Here is a 20,829-nt window from a genome sequence, read left to right on the forward strand (position 1 = left end):
TGACCACAAAAAGAAAATACTTGCTTTTCCAGTGAACTCTCAATAATTTTGAGAAGCATTGATTTGAATATAAAAGCTCTGAGGACACTTTCATCTCACTTGATTTGGCCCCAAAGACAACAATTTTTGTCATTTTTGCAACGGCTCGTTTTAAGAAAATATTGCATCTAGTTTTGTGGCGGTTATGCCCATCTTGCTGTTTGAATAGGGCTCCTGACCTGTAGGGTTATTCTTTTGTTCTGATATTGTCTCATGTCTCCTGTATGTGTGTGGGTGTGTCTCCCCTCATCTGTCATGTGTACCTACTCCTTGCCTCCTGTGTGCATGTGGGTGTGTGTCTCCTCGTCTGTCAGGTGCTCGTTCCTCATGTGAATGTGTGTGGTTGCATGTGCATTTTCTCCTAGCTGTGTGTGTGTGTGTGTGTGTGTGTGTGTGGGGGGGGGGGGGGGGGTTGTTGGGTGCACTGCCTTCATGCCTTTTTGTGTCCTGTGCATGTGTTATGTCAAGTCCTCTATGTGTATTTGTTTATCGATTTCTGTTTGTGTGTTCAGTTCCCGGTCTGTGCCCCTGCATCTTCCACCTGCTTCTTGTGCGCACTGTTGTCCACGTCTTAGTTCTGTTGTACTCTAGATTTTGGTTGTGTGTCTTTTATGTTTGATCACCTTGATATTTCATTCTGTCAGGTTTCGGTCCTGTTAATGTTCCGGTCATCATTTGTCCCCATTCTCTTATCCACTGTCTGCCCCAGTGTTGGTTTATTAATTGGTTTGTTTTTGTCACTTGTTAATTCTCAGTCTATTTTGGTACTGATCATCCCTTCTCTGTGCATTATTCTGTAGTCTCTGGTTTTGTTTTCTGTTTATCATTTATTTTCAGTTCAGTCATTTATGTGATTATCTGTTATGCAGTAGTCTCGTGTTTTGTTTGTTTTTCTTGAATTCACTGTTTAGTTGTTTTGCCATTTAGTTATCTTTATTACTTTGTATACTCTAGCCATTTTTTAGTCCCGTTCTAGTTGTGTCCAGTCAGTCTGTGTTTTCATTGTGTAACCATTAGTTTAATCACTTGTTTGTTTTGTTCTTATCATCTGGTGAATTATCTGTTTTTTTTTTGTTTTGTTTTTTTTGCCACTAGTTTTGTTTCTGTTTGGTCTTAGCGTTTATTTTCTGGTTGTTCTATTTTTAGTTCTTATGTTTGTTTCTTTGTGCAAATCTTTTCATGTTTGTATTTTATTCCGTCTTTGGTTTTTGAGTTATCTTTGGATGTTTTGTCACTTCATGTTCTTGCACTTGTTATTGTGTCTTTGTGTTTTTCATCACTTCACTCTAGTCTCTGGTTCTGTCTCCTTTGTATTTCTTCTACCTCACTATCTTGCATCTGCTCTCGTCCTTATCTTCAGCCACGCCCCCTTTCTAGATCCTTCTCCCACACGTGTGTCATTATCCAATCCAATTACTTAAGTTCTTTCAGTTCACTCTTTCCTTGCTCGTTTGTTGAGCTCGTTCACTCACCAGGTCTCTGTCACAGTCCTGTTTTTGCCTAGCCATGTTTTGACCCTGCTCTGCTTTTCGGAACCTGCCTTTTGCATCAGCACTGATAACTCTGTTTGCTCGTATGAACGCTGCTTGTTTTTGACCACGCCTTGTTGCCCTGCATCTGCCTGTTACCTTTGCACCATGGACTGCTTACCTGTGTACCATACCTTTGCCAGCATTAAATATCCAACCTTTTTTACTCATACACTTTGCCTGAGCATCTGCATTTTGTGTCCAGCCTCTGTCTCTCAGCTTGACATATTTTTAGTTTGTATTGCTTTTTGTCCACCTCCGAGTTTGATTTATTTCTGGGTGTTTATTCCTCTTCATCTGCGGTTATGGTTGGTTATTGTTATTTATTTTCTACTCATTCTTGTGGTCAGTGTTATTATCTGTTTAGTTATTTATCTTCTTGGGTTCTGTTCATTCACGTGCATCTTTCAGTTCCGCCTCATTGTTTTTAGCACACCTGTTGTCACTTAGACCTTCGTCATTTAAGCACTCACTTCTTTGTATTTGCTGGTTCATTGTGAATGTCAACGTCCTTGTCTTTGCCATTGTCTTTGCCCTTGCCTTGGTTTGCGCTCCCTACACTTCGTGTAAGTACCTGCTCTTTGTGTTTACCCTGCTGTAGTCTTATTTAGCTCTGGTTCTCTTTTTGATAGTTCTCCTTGTAATCTTCTGGGTTTTTGTCTTGATCGTGGTGTGGACATTTTTGGACGGTATCTGCACTGTTTGAACTGTTTGCTTATTTTCTTGCTTGCTGTTTGCATATTGGGTTCCTCACCATCATAAACAATAGCAAGTTTGGCATAACAAATGTACAGAATAGACACAAGTTTCTCAACATTAAGATGTTCAATACAGTTAAAGGTTTAGACCAAACCTTTGACTGGTAGTCTAGGCCAGTAACAAAGTATATGAACAATCTTGTCCGCATGATTTATACTTACTTGCTACTACTACTACCCCTACGACTAATAATAATACATGCTTTGCTAAGCTGAAAGGTGTTAGTGAAAAGCTATGAGTGCCTTTCCACAAACTTAATCTGTCCTATAAACTATTTAGTGCCACTAGATGTGCACTATATAAAAACACCAGCAACTCAAACAAAAACACTGCCATCTCTTAAGCACCCCCCACCCCCACACACATCAAGGACAAGAGGCCTACATTCCAAATTAATTTGGCAACTCAAAATGCCCTCCATTTGTGAAAATCCAGGCCTCATGCCCTGTTTCACACAGCAATGGCAATAGCTGGACAAAGGACAAAAAGTCACAAATCATTGAGAAAAGATGGACGAAAGATCCTGAACGTTTTCCATCACCAAACGCCTACGAATCGAAATAATGAAAGAAAGACGAAGCGAATGCTGACCTTGACACTTTAAACAAAATTCATGATGACATGATCGAAAGTGGGTGTAAATCTAAGGGCAGACAGCCTTATCCACATTTCTGCAATACTTGCAGGTGCGTGATTTTGTTTGTCTTAACAGGTGAGAGATTTTGTTTGTCTTCATTACAGCAATTTTTGTTTGTCAAATTCTGAGTTCTCATGGTGTGTCTGTACCTTGTTGTACACTTTATCTGTACTTATAGTCCTTGTTCTGAAGAGTATCATTGATGAGTCCATGGCATCAGCTATAGGGAACTGTCCGTGTCAGACGAAGGTGACGTGGACACACACACGCAGGCCATCCACAAACAGTTGAAATGTGCATACATAGTTAAAGTAGTTGATAAAACATTCTTAACACTATTGTTTCTGAATGAAAATGTTGCTTTTTTTGTCCCAATATGAATGATTCATTTGCGATACAAGGACGTTTCATTCAACTCGTCAGAGCTTTAGTTACTGATTCATTCAGATATCATTGCATTCATCAACCTTCGTTCAATACATTGGATTTGGGAGATTGAATGAAGTTGGACGCAAGTGCAATGAAACGCTAACGTTATTAAAACTAAGCAAACAGTCAAGAATGAAAACAAAACAAAATACAGACAAATTGAGGTTGTCAGCAGTATTTGTTCAAGATTTCAACAGTGTAAAAATTTTGACGAAGCACCAGCTGCAGGAACGAAGCTGAAAAAAGGTTAAACGATGCCCCCAAAAGTCAACAAAGGTCCAGATTTCTTGTTTCGTATATGCTTCATTGTCCTTTGTTAGTGCCATGTGACGGGGGGTTTAGTGATTCTAGTCCAACCATGTTGTTGGTCAGATGTCTTTTTAGCCTTTGAATGTGGTTTCTTAGGAGGGGTGGGGGTAGTGGTGGAAGGGATTACTTGAGAGCTGCTGCACGTCTATACATATTGATATGAGGATAGCAACCATTAATGCCTTGTCCACACAGAAATGGAACTTTCCCAATATGATTTTTTTTTTTGTCAGTTTTCACAAAAGTTCAGTAAACATGGCATCATTTCAAGAAATAGCTGCGTACACAAGAAACCGTTGAATATGACTGAAAATGCTGTAGTATATATCCCAGGCCTTCATGTGGTGCTGTAATGCTCCCCCCAAAAAATGGAGAGGAAGATGTGGAGCATGCGAATAAAGCTTGTGCGCTGTATACAAACACAGAAAAAGAAGTAGATGACATCATGATTTCACAAAGGTTGAGTATTGGTTGTACACATAAAAACACAAAATCAGCATTTTGATAGCAATTTTGGGCTCCAAAATCTCTGGTTCCAAGTGGATGCAATGTCGATATCATACAAAACTTTTGCGGGCCCCAATTCAAATGCAGATTAGGTGAATTGGAAACTTTAGAAATGTCCAGGTCTCTGTTGCAAAATAGATCTCGATCTCAATGGGACTAATCTGGTTAAATAAAGGTTAAATTAATTTAAAATTATTTTTTTCTTCAGTCTACTGGCCATGCTACAAAATGCAAAAGAAGTATTTTACTTGCAAGTATTTCCCTTTTGGGCTACTGATTGGCGCCACAACATTGTGGCTTCCATGAGGTCACCTGTGCTTGTGTAGATATGAAGGGCTCATTCTAAGGTTATGAAAAGTACATTAATTTGTTGCTGCAGGTAATCATACACTAATGACCAAGTGGTTATGAATTCTAAATTTCCCTAAATCCTACACACTGCAATGTTAACTTATTATGTCTGCCAAGGACATAATAAAATCATCTGTGTTTATTTCTGTCTCTCTGTCTGTTAGCATGATTATGTCTAAACTACTGCACGGATTTTGCCGAAATTTTCACAACAGGTACATATTAGGCCAGGAAAGAATCCATTAAATTTTGGAGGTGATCCAGACGTGGATTCTGGATCAAGTTTCACTTTATATAGGCTTTGAAGGATTACTTAAATGGTAACTGGACATCAGACGCTCAAAGCGCTTAACACATCAATGCCTCACATTCACTCCGATGTCAGGCTGCTGCCATACAAGGTGCTCACTACACACTGGGAGCAACTAGGGGATTAAGGACCTTGCCCAAGGGCCCATAGTGATATTTTGGTCAGGCTGGGATTTGAACTGAGTGTCCTCTGGTCTCAAGCCCAACGCTTTAACCACTAGATCATCACCTCCCCAACCTTCAAACTACTTCATGGATTCTCACCAAATTTGCACCACAGATATTATTCTGCCTTTACATATAGGCAGGACGCATTATGAATGTCATATTTGTGTCATTCTTGACACATTCCTGACATTCTTAACGTGACTTAACGCATCTGAACAGGTTTCTTAATACTGCGTGTTGGTGCATGATAATTGTGATTTTAGTGGAGCATGTTTTTGGCTGTCAAAAAAATCGTCCACAAATGTCACGCACCACCCTCATTTCGCCTCATGTAGTGGAGGTCGCAACTGAGCGTGTTGATCCGTCTTGAGTAGTGGTGATCCTTAATAGAGCGTGACAGCGTTCTCCTCTGACCTGCACACAATTAAACCCTGCTGCACCACATTCAGTTTCATTGCTGCAGTATGCTGAAGAAGGACAGTGATGTCAAGTCGGCTAAAAATTTCCTTCCAATGATCCTCAGTGGGCTCCTGCAGGTGTTCCACCTGCCGCTGCTGCTGTGCCTAATGTTTGGGAAAACGCGTGAGACGAGAGCCGCGTGGATCCACACATCTGGCTCTCTGTCTCCTCCTCCTCTCTGCGCCACTCCATGGCACAGAGCCCAACTAAGCATGCAACCACAAAGTTCTTCTGCTGTGGATTAGTCTAGATTTTGAGGATGACACTGGAGTGATCTGAATTGTTCAGCAGCTCATGGATGAATATGCGTGTGTGTGTGTGTGTGTGTGTGTGTGTGTGGAGACATTTCGCGTCATTCACAACGTGACAGAATGTAAAGATGCGCTGTTGCACACAATAGCATGGAACAGCGTGCAACATTATTCTTGACCATGCATAATGATTCCTGATAATTTGCCAACAACATGTGCCATTAATCGTAGTGCGTGGTAACAGGTTGCAGCAGTTCCTGAGGATACCTGATGCCTCTGACTCAAATCATCACATTCGTGATCAACAGCCAAGAATGTATACTTCGTAGCATTCGTGACTTGTCGTCATTATGTGTAAACACAGCATTAGGCCATGGAAGACTCCACTGAATTTTGAAGGTGATCCAGATCCAGATTGGAGGACGTCAGAAATCTCTGATTGCTCTGTTCTATTTTACAGAATGATGAAACCTAGAGCATATGGTTGCAGAAGAGACTTTTAGATAAGTGTAATGACATATGCTTTGACAAACAATGTCTTTGTCAAAGTGAAAGGAGGCAATGACAGTTGGTAAGTCCCTTCATTTAGATTTATTTCACTTTGTCTGACCTTTGTTAGCTTCTAGCTTGCTTTGATTTGAGCTGATTTGGTAAGCATTCTCTGACTTTAACCCTCTGGGGTCCGAGGGCATTTTTTGGACAGTTCACTCGCCTGGCATAAATGATTTATTATTGCTGTTAACAGCTCTCCCTGCATCCCGCAATCAAGTTTTATGTCTCTTTATATATAATATATATATATATATATATATATGTATATATATGTATGTATGTATATATATATATATATATATGTATGTATGTATACATATATGTGTTTTATAAGTGTAATAAAGGTTTACAATCAAAAATAGGTAAGGAAAAAATAAAGCGAACACATTTATTCAAAACACACAGCAGCAGACTATAATAAACAACTGTTTTGACACTTTATAAAGGTAATTTGAGGTCTTGTGTGAAAGACTGTACAACAAAAAGGTTCAAACAATAAACACAAATGCACATTTTGAACAATATATACAAAATGGTCTATGCGTTTTATTGTCTTCATCTCAAAGCAATTTCTGTCTGCTATTACATAAAGGTTATATAACAAACTTCTACTTCTACTCTGCTTTGGACTGTTCTGTGCTGCTCCTAAAGCAGCTTTCAAGTGAGATTGTCATCAGAGGCTCTCCATCTGCTTTTACTGATCGCTGTGCTTAATGGTGCAGGGCGCACTGAGTATGTACTAATAGTATGTACTCAATGGAGCACCCAGGGGGCTATTACGCTTGATAAAAGTGCCAAGATGGCGCCATTGTGTCTGGCTGCTTGTCTGCTGATCTCCAGTCTGTTTGTTATTTTATTGTTTTTAATTTATGCTGGTTTTGAGTCGGAGGCATTGCGGGTGTATGATCGACAAACTCTGCTGGATCGCCAGCCCCCGGTTCGTGGTGCAGTGTGGTTATCGGCGGATGGACAGAACTTTCCACCCCCATTTTTATCGGAGGTGCTGGCTTTTCTGTGCCTTTTGGCCGAAAGCGCAGTCGTCGCCGCGGGAGACGAAGTGGACGTCTGGTGAAGCTGAAGCTCTGTTTGGCCTGCTGTTTGGCTTCCGGACGAGCTGTGCACAGAATTATGGCAGGATCTGTGCTGCCCTGGCGCCCTGTGGATCCGGTTAAAGCCTGTGTGGTGCCGCTGGTTGGCTCTGAGGACCGTCGGCCCGGACGTCCACGTCTTCGCCGGATTGATGTGCGCCAGTGGCGCTCTCAGAACCTGGGCTTGCTTCGCCGGGTTCTGAACAGTGAAACTGTCATCCCCACTGAGGTCCTTACCCTGGGTCTCCTGAACATCAGATCACTGTCCTCAAAATCATTGTTGATTAATGATTTAATCATGGATCATCATTTAGATATGATTGGCTTGTGTGAAACATGGCTCAAACCCACAACTCTCCTTCCTGTGAATGAGGCCTGCCCATCAGCGTACACATTTAGTCACGTGTCTTGTGATGTGTGGCTTTTATTTAAAAATCTAGGTTTTCTTTATTAGCTGTTGGGGGTCACAAATATAATTCCTTTGAGCATCTGACTCTCCGTTATGCCCATGATGCTAAGTACTGTCAGGGTCATAAAACTGGAGCTCAGCTATGTTATTTTGTCACTGTTTAAAGGCCCCCTGGCCCATATTTGGACTTATTAGATGAATTTGGTGCGTTCATCTCTAGTTTGTCAACTAGTGCAGATAACATTTTGATTATTGGTGACTTTAACATTCATATAAATAAGCCCTCTGATCCCCTTAGCAAATCATTTATGCAAATTGTGGATGCTTTAGGATTCCAGCAATGCATTCAGGACCCAACACACATTAGTGGAAATACCCTGGATCTGGTTCTTGCACGTGGGTTTGCTGTTACAAATATTGACATTTTGCCTCTCGCATCTATAGTCTCTGACCATTCACTTATCAGGTTTACATTTACGCTGCCGCGTTTAGTGGAACAACAACCTTGTCTACAACTGCGGCGTCGTATTAAACTCTCAACTATGACTGAACTTGAGGCCAGACTACCTGATATTTTAGCTTTGATCTGGAGAATGCTAAATCAGTGGACAGCCTCGCGGATAGTCTAAATTTAACACTTAAAACTACACTTAATAAGATTGCGCCTCCTCTTTTAAAGTCATGCCCTCCTGAGGCACAGTCACCTTGGTTCAATGATTATTTGCGTGACCTCAAGCAGAAGGCTAGAGGTTTGGAATGGAAATGGCATTGTTCCAAATTAGAGGTGTTCCGCCTTGTGTGGCGGGATGCTATTTTAGATTATAAGCATGCACCACTGGCCACGAAGCAGACCTATTACTCTGATTTGATCATTAAAAACAAACATAACTCAAAGTTTTTGTTTGACACGGTCGCATTTCTTATTCACGGGCAGCCACCTGTTAGTCGTTCTCCCTTTTCAGCACAGGATTTCTTGGATTATTTTGAGAAGAAAATAGAAGATATTAGGCTGAGCATATCTCAGCATGCCTCGGCCCAGCCATTAAAAACTGCTATGGAGGTGGGCGCTACCATTGAGGTGTTACCTAGATTGACTGGATTTAATAGTATTTCATTGGGCGTGCTGATGAAACTTGTGGCATCTACAAAAAGCACAACATGTTTATTTGATCCCATACCAATAAAATTGTTTAAGGACCTGTGGCCCACTCTTGGGCCGACTGTGCTGGAAATTATTAATCTGTCATTAACCTCTGGATCTGTTCCGAAATGTTTTAAATCAGCAGTGATTAAACCATTACTTAAGAAATCTAATCTTGACCCTAGTGTATTGAAAAATTACAGGCCGATATCAAATCTATCATTCTGTTCCAAAGTTTTAGAAAAGGTGGTTTCACGGCAGCTTGTAGACCACCTTACTGAGAATGATCTTTTTGAGCCGCTGCAGTCTGCTTTTAGGAAATATCACTCCACAGAGACAGTGCTCACTAAAGTAGTGAATGATCTTCTGTGAGCAATGGACTCAGACACCACTACGGTTTTGATGTTGTTAGATCTCAGTGCTGCGTTTGATACCGTGGATCATCATATTTTGCTCAGTAGGTTGGAGAATTTTTTTGGGATTACTGGAAGTGCCCTTGCCTGGTTGACGTCATATCTGTCCAGTCGTTTTCAATGTGTCTTGTATAATGGCACTACCTCTGACCTTGCTGACATGAGATTTGGGGTACCACAGGGATCTGTTTTAGGCCCATTGTTTTTCTCCCTGTATGTGGCACCCCCTGGGCGTATACTGCGGAGTTTTGGCATTGCCTTTCATTGTTATGCTGATGATACTCAGTTGTACATGCTAATAACTGCGGGAAATCTCACTCCCATAAAATCCCTGGAGGACTGTCTTCTATCAGTGAGAAGTTGGATGTCTAGTAACTTCCTACTTTTAAACTTTGATAAGACTGAAATGATGGTTCTTGGTCCAGCGAGACATTGACATCAGTTTGACCAGCTGGCGCTCAGCCTGGGTTTGTGTGTCATACATCATACGGACAAAATGAGGAACCTTGGGGTAATTTTTGATCCCACGTTGTCTTTTGACCTCCACATCAGGGATGTTACTAAGACTGCTTTTTTCCATCTGAGAAATATAGCGAGGATCCACCCCATCCTGTCCATGGCTAATGCTGAGACCCTGATTCATGCTTTTGTTTCTTCTAGACTACATTATTGTAATGTTCTATTTTCAGGGTTACCACAGTCCAGCATTAGGGGTCTTCAGCTAGTTCAGAACGCTGCCGCCAGACTTCTGACACGTAGCAGGTCTGAACATATCACACCATTTTGGCATCTTTGTACTGGCTCCCTGTCTCTGTGAGAGAAGATTTTAAGGTTTTGCTATTGACTTATAAGGTTGTTCATGGACTGACGCCATCTTATTTGGCTGATCTGGTGAAACTCTATGTGCTGGCCCGGGCTTTGCGGTCGCAGGATGTGGGAATTCTCTGTGTTCCCAGGGTGAAGAAGAAGTCAGCAGGTCAAAGAGCCTTTTCGTATCGTGCACCCACCCTGTGGAACAGTCTTCCTGCGACCGTGAGGCAGTCTGAGTCCGTGGACATTTTTAAGTCAAGACTCAAAACCTATTTTTATTCTCTTTCTTATGGATAGTTTTTATTTTTATTTGTTTTATTCTTTTACTTCTGTTTTTATTTATGTATTTGAATTTTTTATTCATTTTAAATTATTTATTCAATTTTATGTTGACTTGTTTTATGTAAGGCGCCTTGAGACGGCTTTTGCTGTGATTTGGCGCATTATAAGCTGATTAAATTAAATTAAATTATTCAAATGGGCCAACTAGTAACATATCACTCCTGAAAACGATCTTTGGCTTTTCACGTGAGGTAAATCTGCCCTACGATTGGATTTTGTAAAACCATGTGACGGTGAACCAATTCTGATTGGACAGTCACATTGCACACGTCATCACACAGCTTCTATGAGGAGTACAAAGATGGCCGATAGCTTGCTTGAAAGTCCGCAGAGTTAACGTTTCAGCAAAAAAGTAAGTTTCTATCTCATATCATCAAAAATATCATTATTTATAATTTAGTAAAGCTTGGTCTTAGCCGTCGTATATGACGGCGTCTGCCCCAGAGGGTTAAGATTGATCAGTTATTATTCTTATTGTTGGAAGTAGTGGTACTACCAGTAGTTATACCAATACTAGCAGGTAGTGTGAGTAATTTAGGCTAGAATGTCCAACTATTTACGTTTGTTTCTGTTGGCTCATATATCCAAAAATAAAAGTGGTAGTTGTTTGAAATCTTTGTTAGCTTTGCTGTTATTCTGCTAGAAGACTAACATACAACACCGACTGTTGTCATTCTGATATTAATGTAGGATTTAAATGCCTAAGGTTATGTGTATTTGAAATATTTTTATTCATTATTGTTTCATTTATTTCATATGTGTCATGTTCTTTGACCAGCTGCTCTCGGGCAAGTCTCCCCTTGGGAGATAATAAAGTGAAGTGAAATAGAAATCTAATTTAAATTAGCATTCAAGCCCTCGAGTCCACATTTTGTTGACGTTATAATGGCACTTACTTCCATCTTTAGAATCTGCACATCAGAATTTTGTCATTGCCTCACTTTTTAAGATGCAGATGTGCTCAAGCACACACAGTTTGAATGTAAGCATCATATATTTGAGTTATTAAAGAGTTTTTCCAAATGAAGAATTGAGTAAGTCTCACATTTGTTGTAAACGCTGATGTTCAGAGTCACATATTTATCCTCCCTTTGTCTAGGGTTGCTAACAGATTCCTGAGCAACCAGCCTGTGTATTGATCCAGTCGGTGTTCTCTCTCATAAGTATTCTGATCCATGATGGAACCATCCCACAGCATGACATCAACATGATGCTTCATGGTGTGGATACTGAAAAGATGTGCTCAGATTGCAAAACAGCATCCATCTGCCATTAATTAAAAGCAGACATTCCACAAACGACTCCCAGATAAAATTACAAGCATGTAATTGTGGCTCAGTGATCGTGGTGGGCAGAGTCAGAAACTACGTTTACATGCCGTTAATATTCGGGTTAAGGTCAATATTCCGGTTTCTGAATCATTAGGAATAACCCGTTTACATGCTTAAGCAGACAGAGTTGCTCCTGTATACATGGTCATTGGAATCATTTGGAATATCCCGATCTAAACAGCGATGCACGTCGTCCACTGGTGCTTGATTTGGTCTGGCGTTCGTGCAAATCCTGCTTCGTGTAATCCTGCTTCATGTAAAACCCCTCACTACACACTTTTCTCAAACAGGCATTAACATTTTCTCATTCCTCTCCTGCGGGCTGCCTCTGCATCAAAACAGCGAGCGTCGTCTCTGGACCTGTTGCCAGATTTGGCGCAACTACGCACAGAAGAGAGGGGGGCGGTGTGAGTTTACTGAGCCCGCAGATGGTAAGGGCATCGGAGGCAGAGCAATCGCGGTGATATGCCGACCGGTGCCGCGACCGGCCCGCCTGATAAGGATGCAGAACACAATGCGCTGTTTATCTCTGTTTCTGTGGTGTCCGGTGGGCTGCGCGCGCTGCATACAAGTAGTTGCCATACTCAAAAGACCAAGATTCCTTGCGGATAGGACATGCGCAGAACACAAAATAATGTTCCTTTCTTTGGGGATATCCCGATGCCTGTTTATGTGACCTGATATTCGGGTTAGAAAAGGAGTAACTCAGGGGTCTTATTCGGGTTTTTAAAAACCGGAATATGAGCATATTCGGGTTTTTGCGGGTGTTTACATGGCCGTGTGCAACCGGGTTATTGCTAATATTCCAGTTATGAAAGGGTTATTGGCTGCATCTAAACGTAGTCAGAGTCAGATGAGAAGAAATTACTGGGCCACCCCCCATATTATTTTGTCAGTATTGTAATTGTATTAGGGGCCTCTCTGTGCCCCTGTCAATCATGGGCACCTGGAATCCTTCTCCTTAATCCCCCCTTTTCGACACCCCTGGGTAGAGTACTGAACATCCATACTCAAGTAAAAGTAGAATTACCACCAAAAATAAATGGTAAATGAAAGTAAAAATTCCCAGTTTCTGAATCTATTCAAGTAAAAATAAAAAGTAGAGTTTCTTAAACCCTAAATATGAGTTGTCTTCTTGTGCCTGTCTCATAAAAATTTTAAAACTTGCTTCCACCAGCTGTGTTCAAGCACGAAACAGGGGGTTGTCTTTTGAGGTCATATTGGCATTTTTTCATTATAAGAAGAAACTTCAAACAGACCAGTTTCTCTGTGGGGTGACCATCTGCTATGACCATAGTAACCAAATAAAACAGAACTGTCATAACATGATGGTCCAGTGATAGACAGATAGCAGACCAGAGACCCAGTGTCACTGACCGAACAGCTCACCCTAAAAATCGGTCCCCCTTGCCTTCTCTGGGTATGCATCATTTTAGAACGCCAGCAGCAATTCACTGATTATCGCCTCGTTTCTACTTAAAACTGCTCTCTAGGCATCATCTGTCTGAGACAGATCTCTAAAGCTTTTGTACCACAATCATTTCCACATAAATTCAGCATTATTTCATAATAAAAGACGGAGGAAGTGATGAGAGCGCGACAGCAGCATGTCTGAGTCTGAATCTCTGAGTCTGACTCTACACCCAAAGCGATCAAAGGGAATAATGTGATTATTAACCATCAGATGACAAAGAAAAACCTCTTAAATCATTCTAAAGTCAGTTTTAAGCAGAAACGAGGCGATAATCTATGAATCGCTGCTGATGCTCCGAAATGACGCATGCCCAGTGAAGGCATGGGGGACCGATTTTTAGGGGGGGAATGTTCCTTCCGTCTGCGACACTGGCTATACTATTCAATCAGCCACTGCTCCGCTGGGTGAGTCACCAAATTTAGGACATTCACCAGTTCTCACCAAATTGTCCCATATTCCACAGAAAGTTCTCTGGTTTAATTAATTACTCGCTCTCAGTGTTGTGAGCCATTTTTTTTTTCGCCTTTTGGAATAAAAATTAAATTTCAAAGTTCAAAGTGAGAGGAGCTAAAGCCAATGTTTTGAATGTTTTGCACGGTAGCTCTCTATACAAGTGGCCAGAACTCAGTCAGTGGAAGTCAGGGACAATATTCATAAAACCTCCTGCCCCTCCTGAAGAAATTCAAAGACAAGTCTTACAATTATGACCTTTTCAAAGAATTTCCTATTTAAATTAACAGCACATTTCAGAAAAGATAAAAGTTAATAACAAAGAATCTTCGCCTTTAAATCAGCTCCTAAGGTTAAAAAAACTGTTAGAAGTAGGGAGGAAGACTTTTTAAGGGGCATACTTTTCTTCAGCAGAGGAGAAAATGACTTTATGCTAATCTGCTAAATAGCACTGCACTGCTTCTCTGAATAATTAGGTTTTCTTAACCTTTTACTCCATTCCATGATGTTTGTGTATTGCTGGCTAACCATGCTGGCCAGCAGTGTCTGAAATTGCTGAATGCTTTGCTGATACCCCCCAACTACCAAATATTTCAAATAGTAAAATTGCCAGCATGGTAAATAAACATTAGCAAACAAATACGACAACTATGATGAAGCTGATGAGGTTACTGTGCAAGTCGTCGTGGCAATCCCTCAGTGGCAAGGAAGATTGTCTCTTGATTGATGCTCAGATGGGGTAGTGGACCTGGAGATGACTGAACAGGCCCAGACCTGACTCTCAGTGACTACGTTCACATCCAGCCAATAACCCTTTCATAACTGGAATATTAGCAATCACCCGGTTGCGCACGGCCATGTAAACACCTGCAAAAACCTGAATATGCTCATATTCCGATTTTTAAAAACCCGAATATGACCCCGGATTACTCCTTTTGTAACCTGAATATCAGGTCATATAAACGCGCATTGGAATATCCCCATAGAAAGGAACATTATTTTGTGTTCTGCGCATGTCCTATCTGCAAGGACTCTTGGTCTTTTGAGTACGGCAACTACTTGTATGTGGCGCGCGCAACCCACCGGAAACCACAGAAGCAGAGGTAAACAAGTATGGCAAAATCCAGACGTGGCAGCACAGCACCGCACTTTTTGAGCGAGGAAGAAACCGAATACTTCATTAGTATTGTGAAAGACATGAATATAATGTCTTTTATTGACGGAAATGATGCATATTTGCATCATGACGTTCCCCGTGCGTCTGGACGTTGTTCATGCGTCACTGTTTAGATGGGGATATTTCAAATGATACCAGTGACCATGTATACAGGAGTACCTCTGTCTGCTTAAGCATATTAATGGGTTATTCCTAATGATTCAGAAACTAGAATATTAACCTTAACCAGAATATTAACGACATGTAAACGTAGTCACTGTTTCTGACAGATGTTGCACCGTGGTTGCTGTGGGAAGCTTCTGCAGGTCAGGATCTTGGTCTCTCTCCTTCCTCTTTCTCCTCTGTGTTGTTCATCCACATTTTTTCAAAGACTTTGCTCACGAACTAGGTCAGTCCCTCGTGTTCTTAAGATAAGACTTTATTGATCTCACAGTGGAGAAATTCACGTTACGTCAGCTCTTAAAAAAACACACAAGATGGTTGTGAGTAGAGGAAAATGTGCATCAAATAGCGTGTGCAAGGATAAGCAATAATAATAATGCTTGTTACAATACAATAAAATAAGAAAATGAGGTAGAAATAGAATTTCTTCCCAGATCTTCCAGGTCATAGAGCAGTTCTCGAGACTGTGCTTCAGGAGGTCTTTGTAGCATTTCTTCTGTCCTCCTCTGGACCATTTTCCTTTGGTCAGCTGGTGAGTAGAAGATTTGTTTGGGAATGGCTGTCATCCATTCTAATGACTTGACCCACGCACCGAAGCTGGTTCTTGAAGATGACACACTCTATGATCTGGAGCTTGGCATCCAGCTGGGACACTGATGTTGATACAGTAGTCTTCCCACCTGATGCAGAGGATACTCCTCACGCAACCTTGGTGAAATCGCTTGAGTCTTCAGGTGGTGGTGGTAAGTGGTCCAGGTGTCAGACAAATTCATAATTAAATCAGTGTCTTAATAGAAACTGCATTCTATGATGAAGGTGATGAATTCAGTTTTAATGTTAATTCTACTCCCTGCATCACTAAAAGTCAAATGGCTGATTCAGAAGCAAAAACAGAAAATCACCTTCTTCATCAGATTGCTTCATAACTAGAAACAGGGTCAACCACACATTGAAACAAGATAAAAGTTGCTCTCTCTGCCTTGTTCAGAGTTGCGCTGAAATCACTCCTGCACTGGGACTCCTTGCTAGATGCTTTTAGCCTAAGTTAGGAGCTTTCTGAGAGCAGATTTACATCCTCTTTGATCACCTCCATTTTGGAGTGTTGAAGGTGGAGAGCATAGATGTTTGCAGCCATGCTAGGTTTTTTTTTTTTTAGCTAGCTCCCAAGAAGCATCTGTAATAATGTCAGAATCTGCATTTGAGTTGGTATGTGTTCTGTTTTATTTATTTATTTTTATTGTATTTTATTTGCTGTGGTGTCGATCTGGTTGCTTGTTTTTCTGCTTGGGTTTTCTCTGTCCTGCTTTTTCTTGTTTCTTTCTCTCGGCTCTTGGTGGTGGACGTTCCTCTCTGTCTGTCCACACCCTGGTTTTGGGAGCTTCTCCACACACCTGTTCTTGATTTGCAGTTAATCACCTGAGTGTTTTATACGAGGTCTGTTAGAAAACTATCCAACCTTTTTATTTTTTTTTTAACTATATGGATTTGAATCATGTGCGCTTGCATCAGCCAAGCTTGAATATTCGTGCGCATGCGTGAGTTTTTTCACGCCTATCAGTTGCATCATTCGCCTGTGGACAGGCTTTGAGTGAGCACTGGTCCACCCCCCTCGTCGGATTTTCATTGTCAGGAAAATGGCTGAGCGATTGGAGCAGCGCTGAATCAAATTTTTCCAGAAACTGTGAGAGACAGCCAGATGGAAACCATTCGGAAGATTCAGACGGCTTTCGGTGAAGATACTCTGGGCATCACACAGATTAAGGATCATTACAACTGGATTAAAGACGGCCCACAGCGGCACAGGGCGCGCCGCGCTCCGAGCGGCCATCGAGGCTGAAACAACCAGATCATTTCCAAAGTGAAGGCTGTGTTCGATCTGGGACGTCGTCTGACTACCAGAGAAATTGTGGAATAGGTGTACATCAGCACTTTTGCGGCACATTCCACTGTTACACGATATTTTGTAATGAAAGACGTGCGGAGGAATTCGCGCATTGAGACGGAGCTGCTAATGGCGCACAACAAAAAGCACGTCCATGTTGGAAACCATTCGGAAGATTCAGACGGCTTTCGGTGGCTTTTCAGTCAAGTGAGTATCCGAGAAATTGTGTAACAACTGAGCATGTCACAACTTGTCCTGTGAGACTTCCAACATGGACGTGCTTTTTGTTGTGCGCCATTGTGGCTCCGTGCCGACACGCGAATTCCTCTGCACGTCTTTCATTACAGAATCTCCTGTAACAGTGGAATGTGCCGCACAAGTGCTGATGTACACCTCTTCCACAATTTGTCTGGTAGTCAGACGATGTCCCGGATCAACACAGCCTTCACTTTGGAAATGATCTGGTCATTTCAGCCTGTCGATAGCCGCTCAGAGCGTGGCGCGCCCTGCGCCGCTGTGGGCCATCTTTATTCCGGTTGTAATGATCCTTAATCTGTGTGACGCCCAGAGTATCTTCACCGAAAGCCATCTGAATCTTCCGAATGATTTCCACCCGGCTGTCTCTCACAGTTTCTGGAAAAATTTGATTCAGCGCTGCTCCAATCGGTCAGCCATTTTCCTGACAATGAAAATCCAACGAGGGGGGTGGACCAGAGCTCACTCAACGCCTGCCCAAAGGCGAATGATGCAACCGACAGGCGTGAAAAAACTCACGCATGTGCACGAAGGTTCAAGCTTGGCTGATGCAAGCGCACGATTCCAATCCATATAGTTTTTTTAAAAAATAAAAAGGTCAGATAGTTTTCTAACAGACCTCGTAAGCCTCACAGTTTGCCTTTGTCTCTTGCCAGATCGATGCGCCTTGTGCCTTCCTTCCAGTTCTGTTCTTGTGTGTTTTGTCTTGATTGCTTCATTGTGTTTTTTGATTACCTGCCTGTGTACCTCGACCATGCCTCAGCCTGATGTTTTTTGTACTGTTGCTCATTTTGGACTTCCTGCCTGTGTACCGGCTCCCGCTAACATTTCAAGTAAATGCCTTAAAACTACAGAGCTGTGTTTCTGCGTCCTGCATTTGTGTCCACCCTGCTTTGCCAGTCATACCTTGATAAATAATGTTTTACTGAGCAGTCACTACAACTGCTTACTTCTGATTTATCCAATATTACATCCAGAAAATGCATGTAAGTGGTTCAAAAATGAAAGAATAAGAGTCCTTAACTTTCACTGTGAGCTGACCTATACACAGTCAGGTGATGTCAGGTGCTGGTGCCACGGTTAAGTGCGACAACACATCTGACCTGACCCAACTGTGCATTTTTTAAATTTCTGCAACACATTGTGAAAGACTCAGAAATCAGAATCTGATTTTAGCACTGCAAAATGCCACAAAAGAGATGGTGTGCTTTATTCTGCATGTGTATGGTTTGCTAATATTTGTCTAGTAGTGGGATATCATATCATAGCAACACAGTCTCATGGCAGGTCGTGGGACTGGGGAATGAAAAGTACATTAATCTATGGGTTCGTGACAGGGTTACGACAATGGGGAGCTTTTCATAACGGGGCACAAATTCATTTCGTGATGGGGCCACAAAATGTGGGGTGAAAAGGGGGGGGGTCTGGGGGAGTCATGGTTAATGTTGGGGGAGGGTACACACTTATGCTATGTGGTTATGGTTGGAGTTAGGAGGAGGGGAAGATTATAAATAGCAAAATTAAATAAAGGGCCACAAAACGTGGGTGTTAAACGTGACTGGGCACAAAAAACCCCCCAAAAACATGAGACCGGGCTGATCATAGAGGCTTACAGGATTTTTTCACCACGTGAGGAAGCATGCAAGAAGGACGGAGCACCCAGGGGGAAAATGAAACAAAACTGCTACCTCCTCATATTAGCTGGTGAGGCTATTACAAGTGACACCTCACTGTAAATAGAACGCGAGCTGAACACCATGACAATTAAGGGCCTGAGCAATTAGCTGTAAAGACTGATGTTGGTTTTGAACGTGCTAAACACAGTGAAAGCTGTGTGAACACAGCGCTGGTGGTGTACCTCTGTTTACCAGCCACTCTGCCTTCAAAACAGCCTTGTCTTCACCCCAGAACAACACAAGACACGACAACCATACGTTCCCTTTGCAGCTGGCTAATTGTGTGCAATGTGTGTGTGTGTGTGTGTGTGTGTGTGTGTGTGTGTGTGTGTGTGTGTGTGTGTGTGTGTGTGTGTGTGTGGAGTGGCTGTTTCAAACCATCCACTCTCTCTCACCGCCATGTTGACAGTAAAAAAAGGAGACGCCGTCCAAGCGTGTGTAAAGGGCTGATGGCCCCAAACAGCCTCAACAATTTTGCTGTGTTTTCATGCAGTCATAAGGCTATTTTTCTGCTGGTGTCACAGGAAAAGGAAAAAAAAATGTGTGCACTGTGGTAAGCAGTGTCGGTGGCACCAAAGGATTTCTCTTGGTGGGGTTAGTTGAGGGCATGATTATTTTTTGATGGGGTGACAGTATTTGCAATAAATGCGCAAACATGCATTTTATAAATTACAAATGTGTAGAATGGGGCTTCCTAAAGTGTGGACTGTGAAGGGTACTATATGGTCCATGAGAGTCCATTAAAATAAATTAAAACCATCAGTTTTTTTCAATTTTGCAATGAAGTTTGAAATTATATTAAAATATAATAAAATATTTGAATTTATGAATACATTATTATTTATGAATATATAACCTTGTTTAACATTGGACTGGTGTCCTGTCCAGGGTGTACCCTGCCTCACGCTCTATGACTACTGGGACAGGCTCCTGTCCCTCGTGACCCTTAATTGGAGTAAGCAGGTATAGTCAATGGGTGGGTGGGGGGGTATTTAACATGGTGTACCACACACACACACACACACACACACACACGCACACACAGTACATGTCAAAAGCCTGCACTCAAGGTTGTTGACATGGAGCAACATCTCCACCTGGTGCATATTTACCATTAATGCAGGTACAATAAAATTTCACCAAGAGGTCTAGTATTATACGAGGTCTATTAGAAAAGTATCCGACCTTATTATTTTTTTCAAAAACCATATGGATTTGAATCACGTGTGATTTTGTCATGGAAAGCCGAGCGGAGGCTTCGCGCGTCACGATGGATTCGCTACTGGAACGAGACAAAACCACCTCCGTTTTGGTCTCACAGGACGGCTTTGGGATGGCGTTCAGACAGCTGTCGGTTGTTTTTCCGTCGAGTGATTATCCGAGAAATTGTGGATGTGCCTGGACATGCCAGAACATGTCCTGTGAGGCTTCATCACGGCGTTGCTTTGCGCCATGCGGCACCGCTGCGACGCGCGAAGCCTCCGCTCCTCTTTCCATGACAAAAACTCTTGTAACAGTGGAATGTGCCGTTCATTTCCAAACTGGATGCTGTGTTTTATCCAGGATGTCATCTGGCTAGCACAGGAATTGTGAAAAGATGTGGACATCAGTACTTTTTCGGCACATTGAGACAGACGTGCGGAGGAATTCCGCGTGTTGCGGCGGTGCCACATGGCGCAAAGCAACGCCGTGATGAAGCCTCACAGGACATGTTCTGGCATGTCCAGGCGCATCCACAATTTCTCGGATAATCACTCGATGGAAAAACCACCGACAGCTGTCTGAACGCCATCTCAAAGCCGTCCTGTGAGACCAAAACGGAGGTGGTTTTGTCTCGTTCCAGTAGCGAATCTATCGTGATGCGCAAAGCCTCTGCTCGGCTTTCCATGACAAAATCTCTTGTTAAAAGTGAAATCTGCC

General features: G+C 42.1%; 1 long non-coding RNA gene across 1 annotated transcript; it reads left to right on the forward strand.

The window, feature by feature from the left end:
- The first annotated feature begins 764 nt into the window (after positions 1-764).
- On the forward strand, positions 765-20,045 carry LOC117502077. The gene is made up of 3 exons (XR_004558173.1): positions 765-775; positions 18,510-18,520; positions 19,968-20,045. It is a non-coding gene; the product is annotated as an uncharacterized LOC117502077 (long non-coding RNA).
- Positions 20,046-20,829: the final 784 nt, after the last annotated feature.

This window comes from Thalassophryne amazonica, chromosome 2, assembly GCF_902500255.1.
Source record: "Thalassophryne amazonica chromosome 2, fThaAma1.1, whole genome shotgun sequence".
Classification (NCBI taxonomy): Eukaryota; Metazoa; Chordata; class Actinopteri; order Batrachoidiformes; family Batrachoididae; genus Thalassophryne; species Thalassophryne amazonica.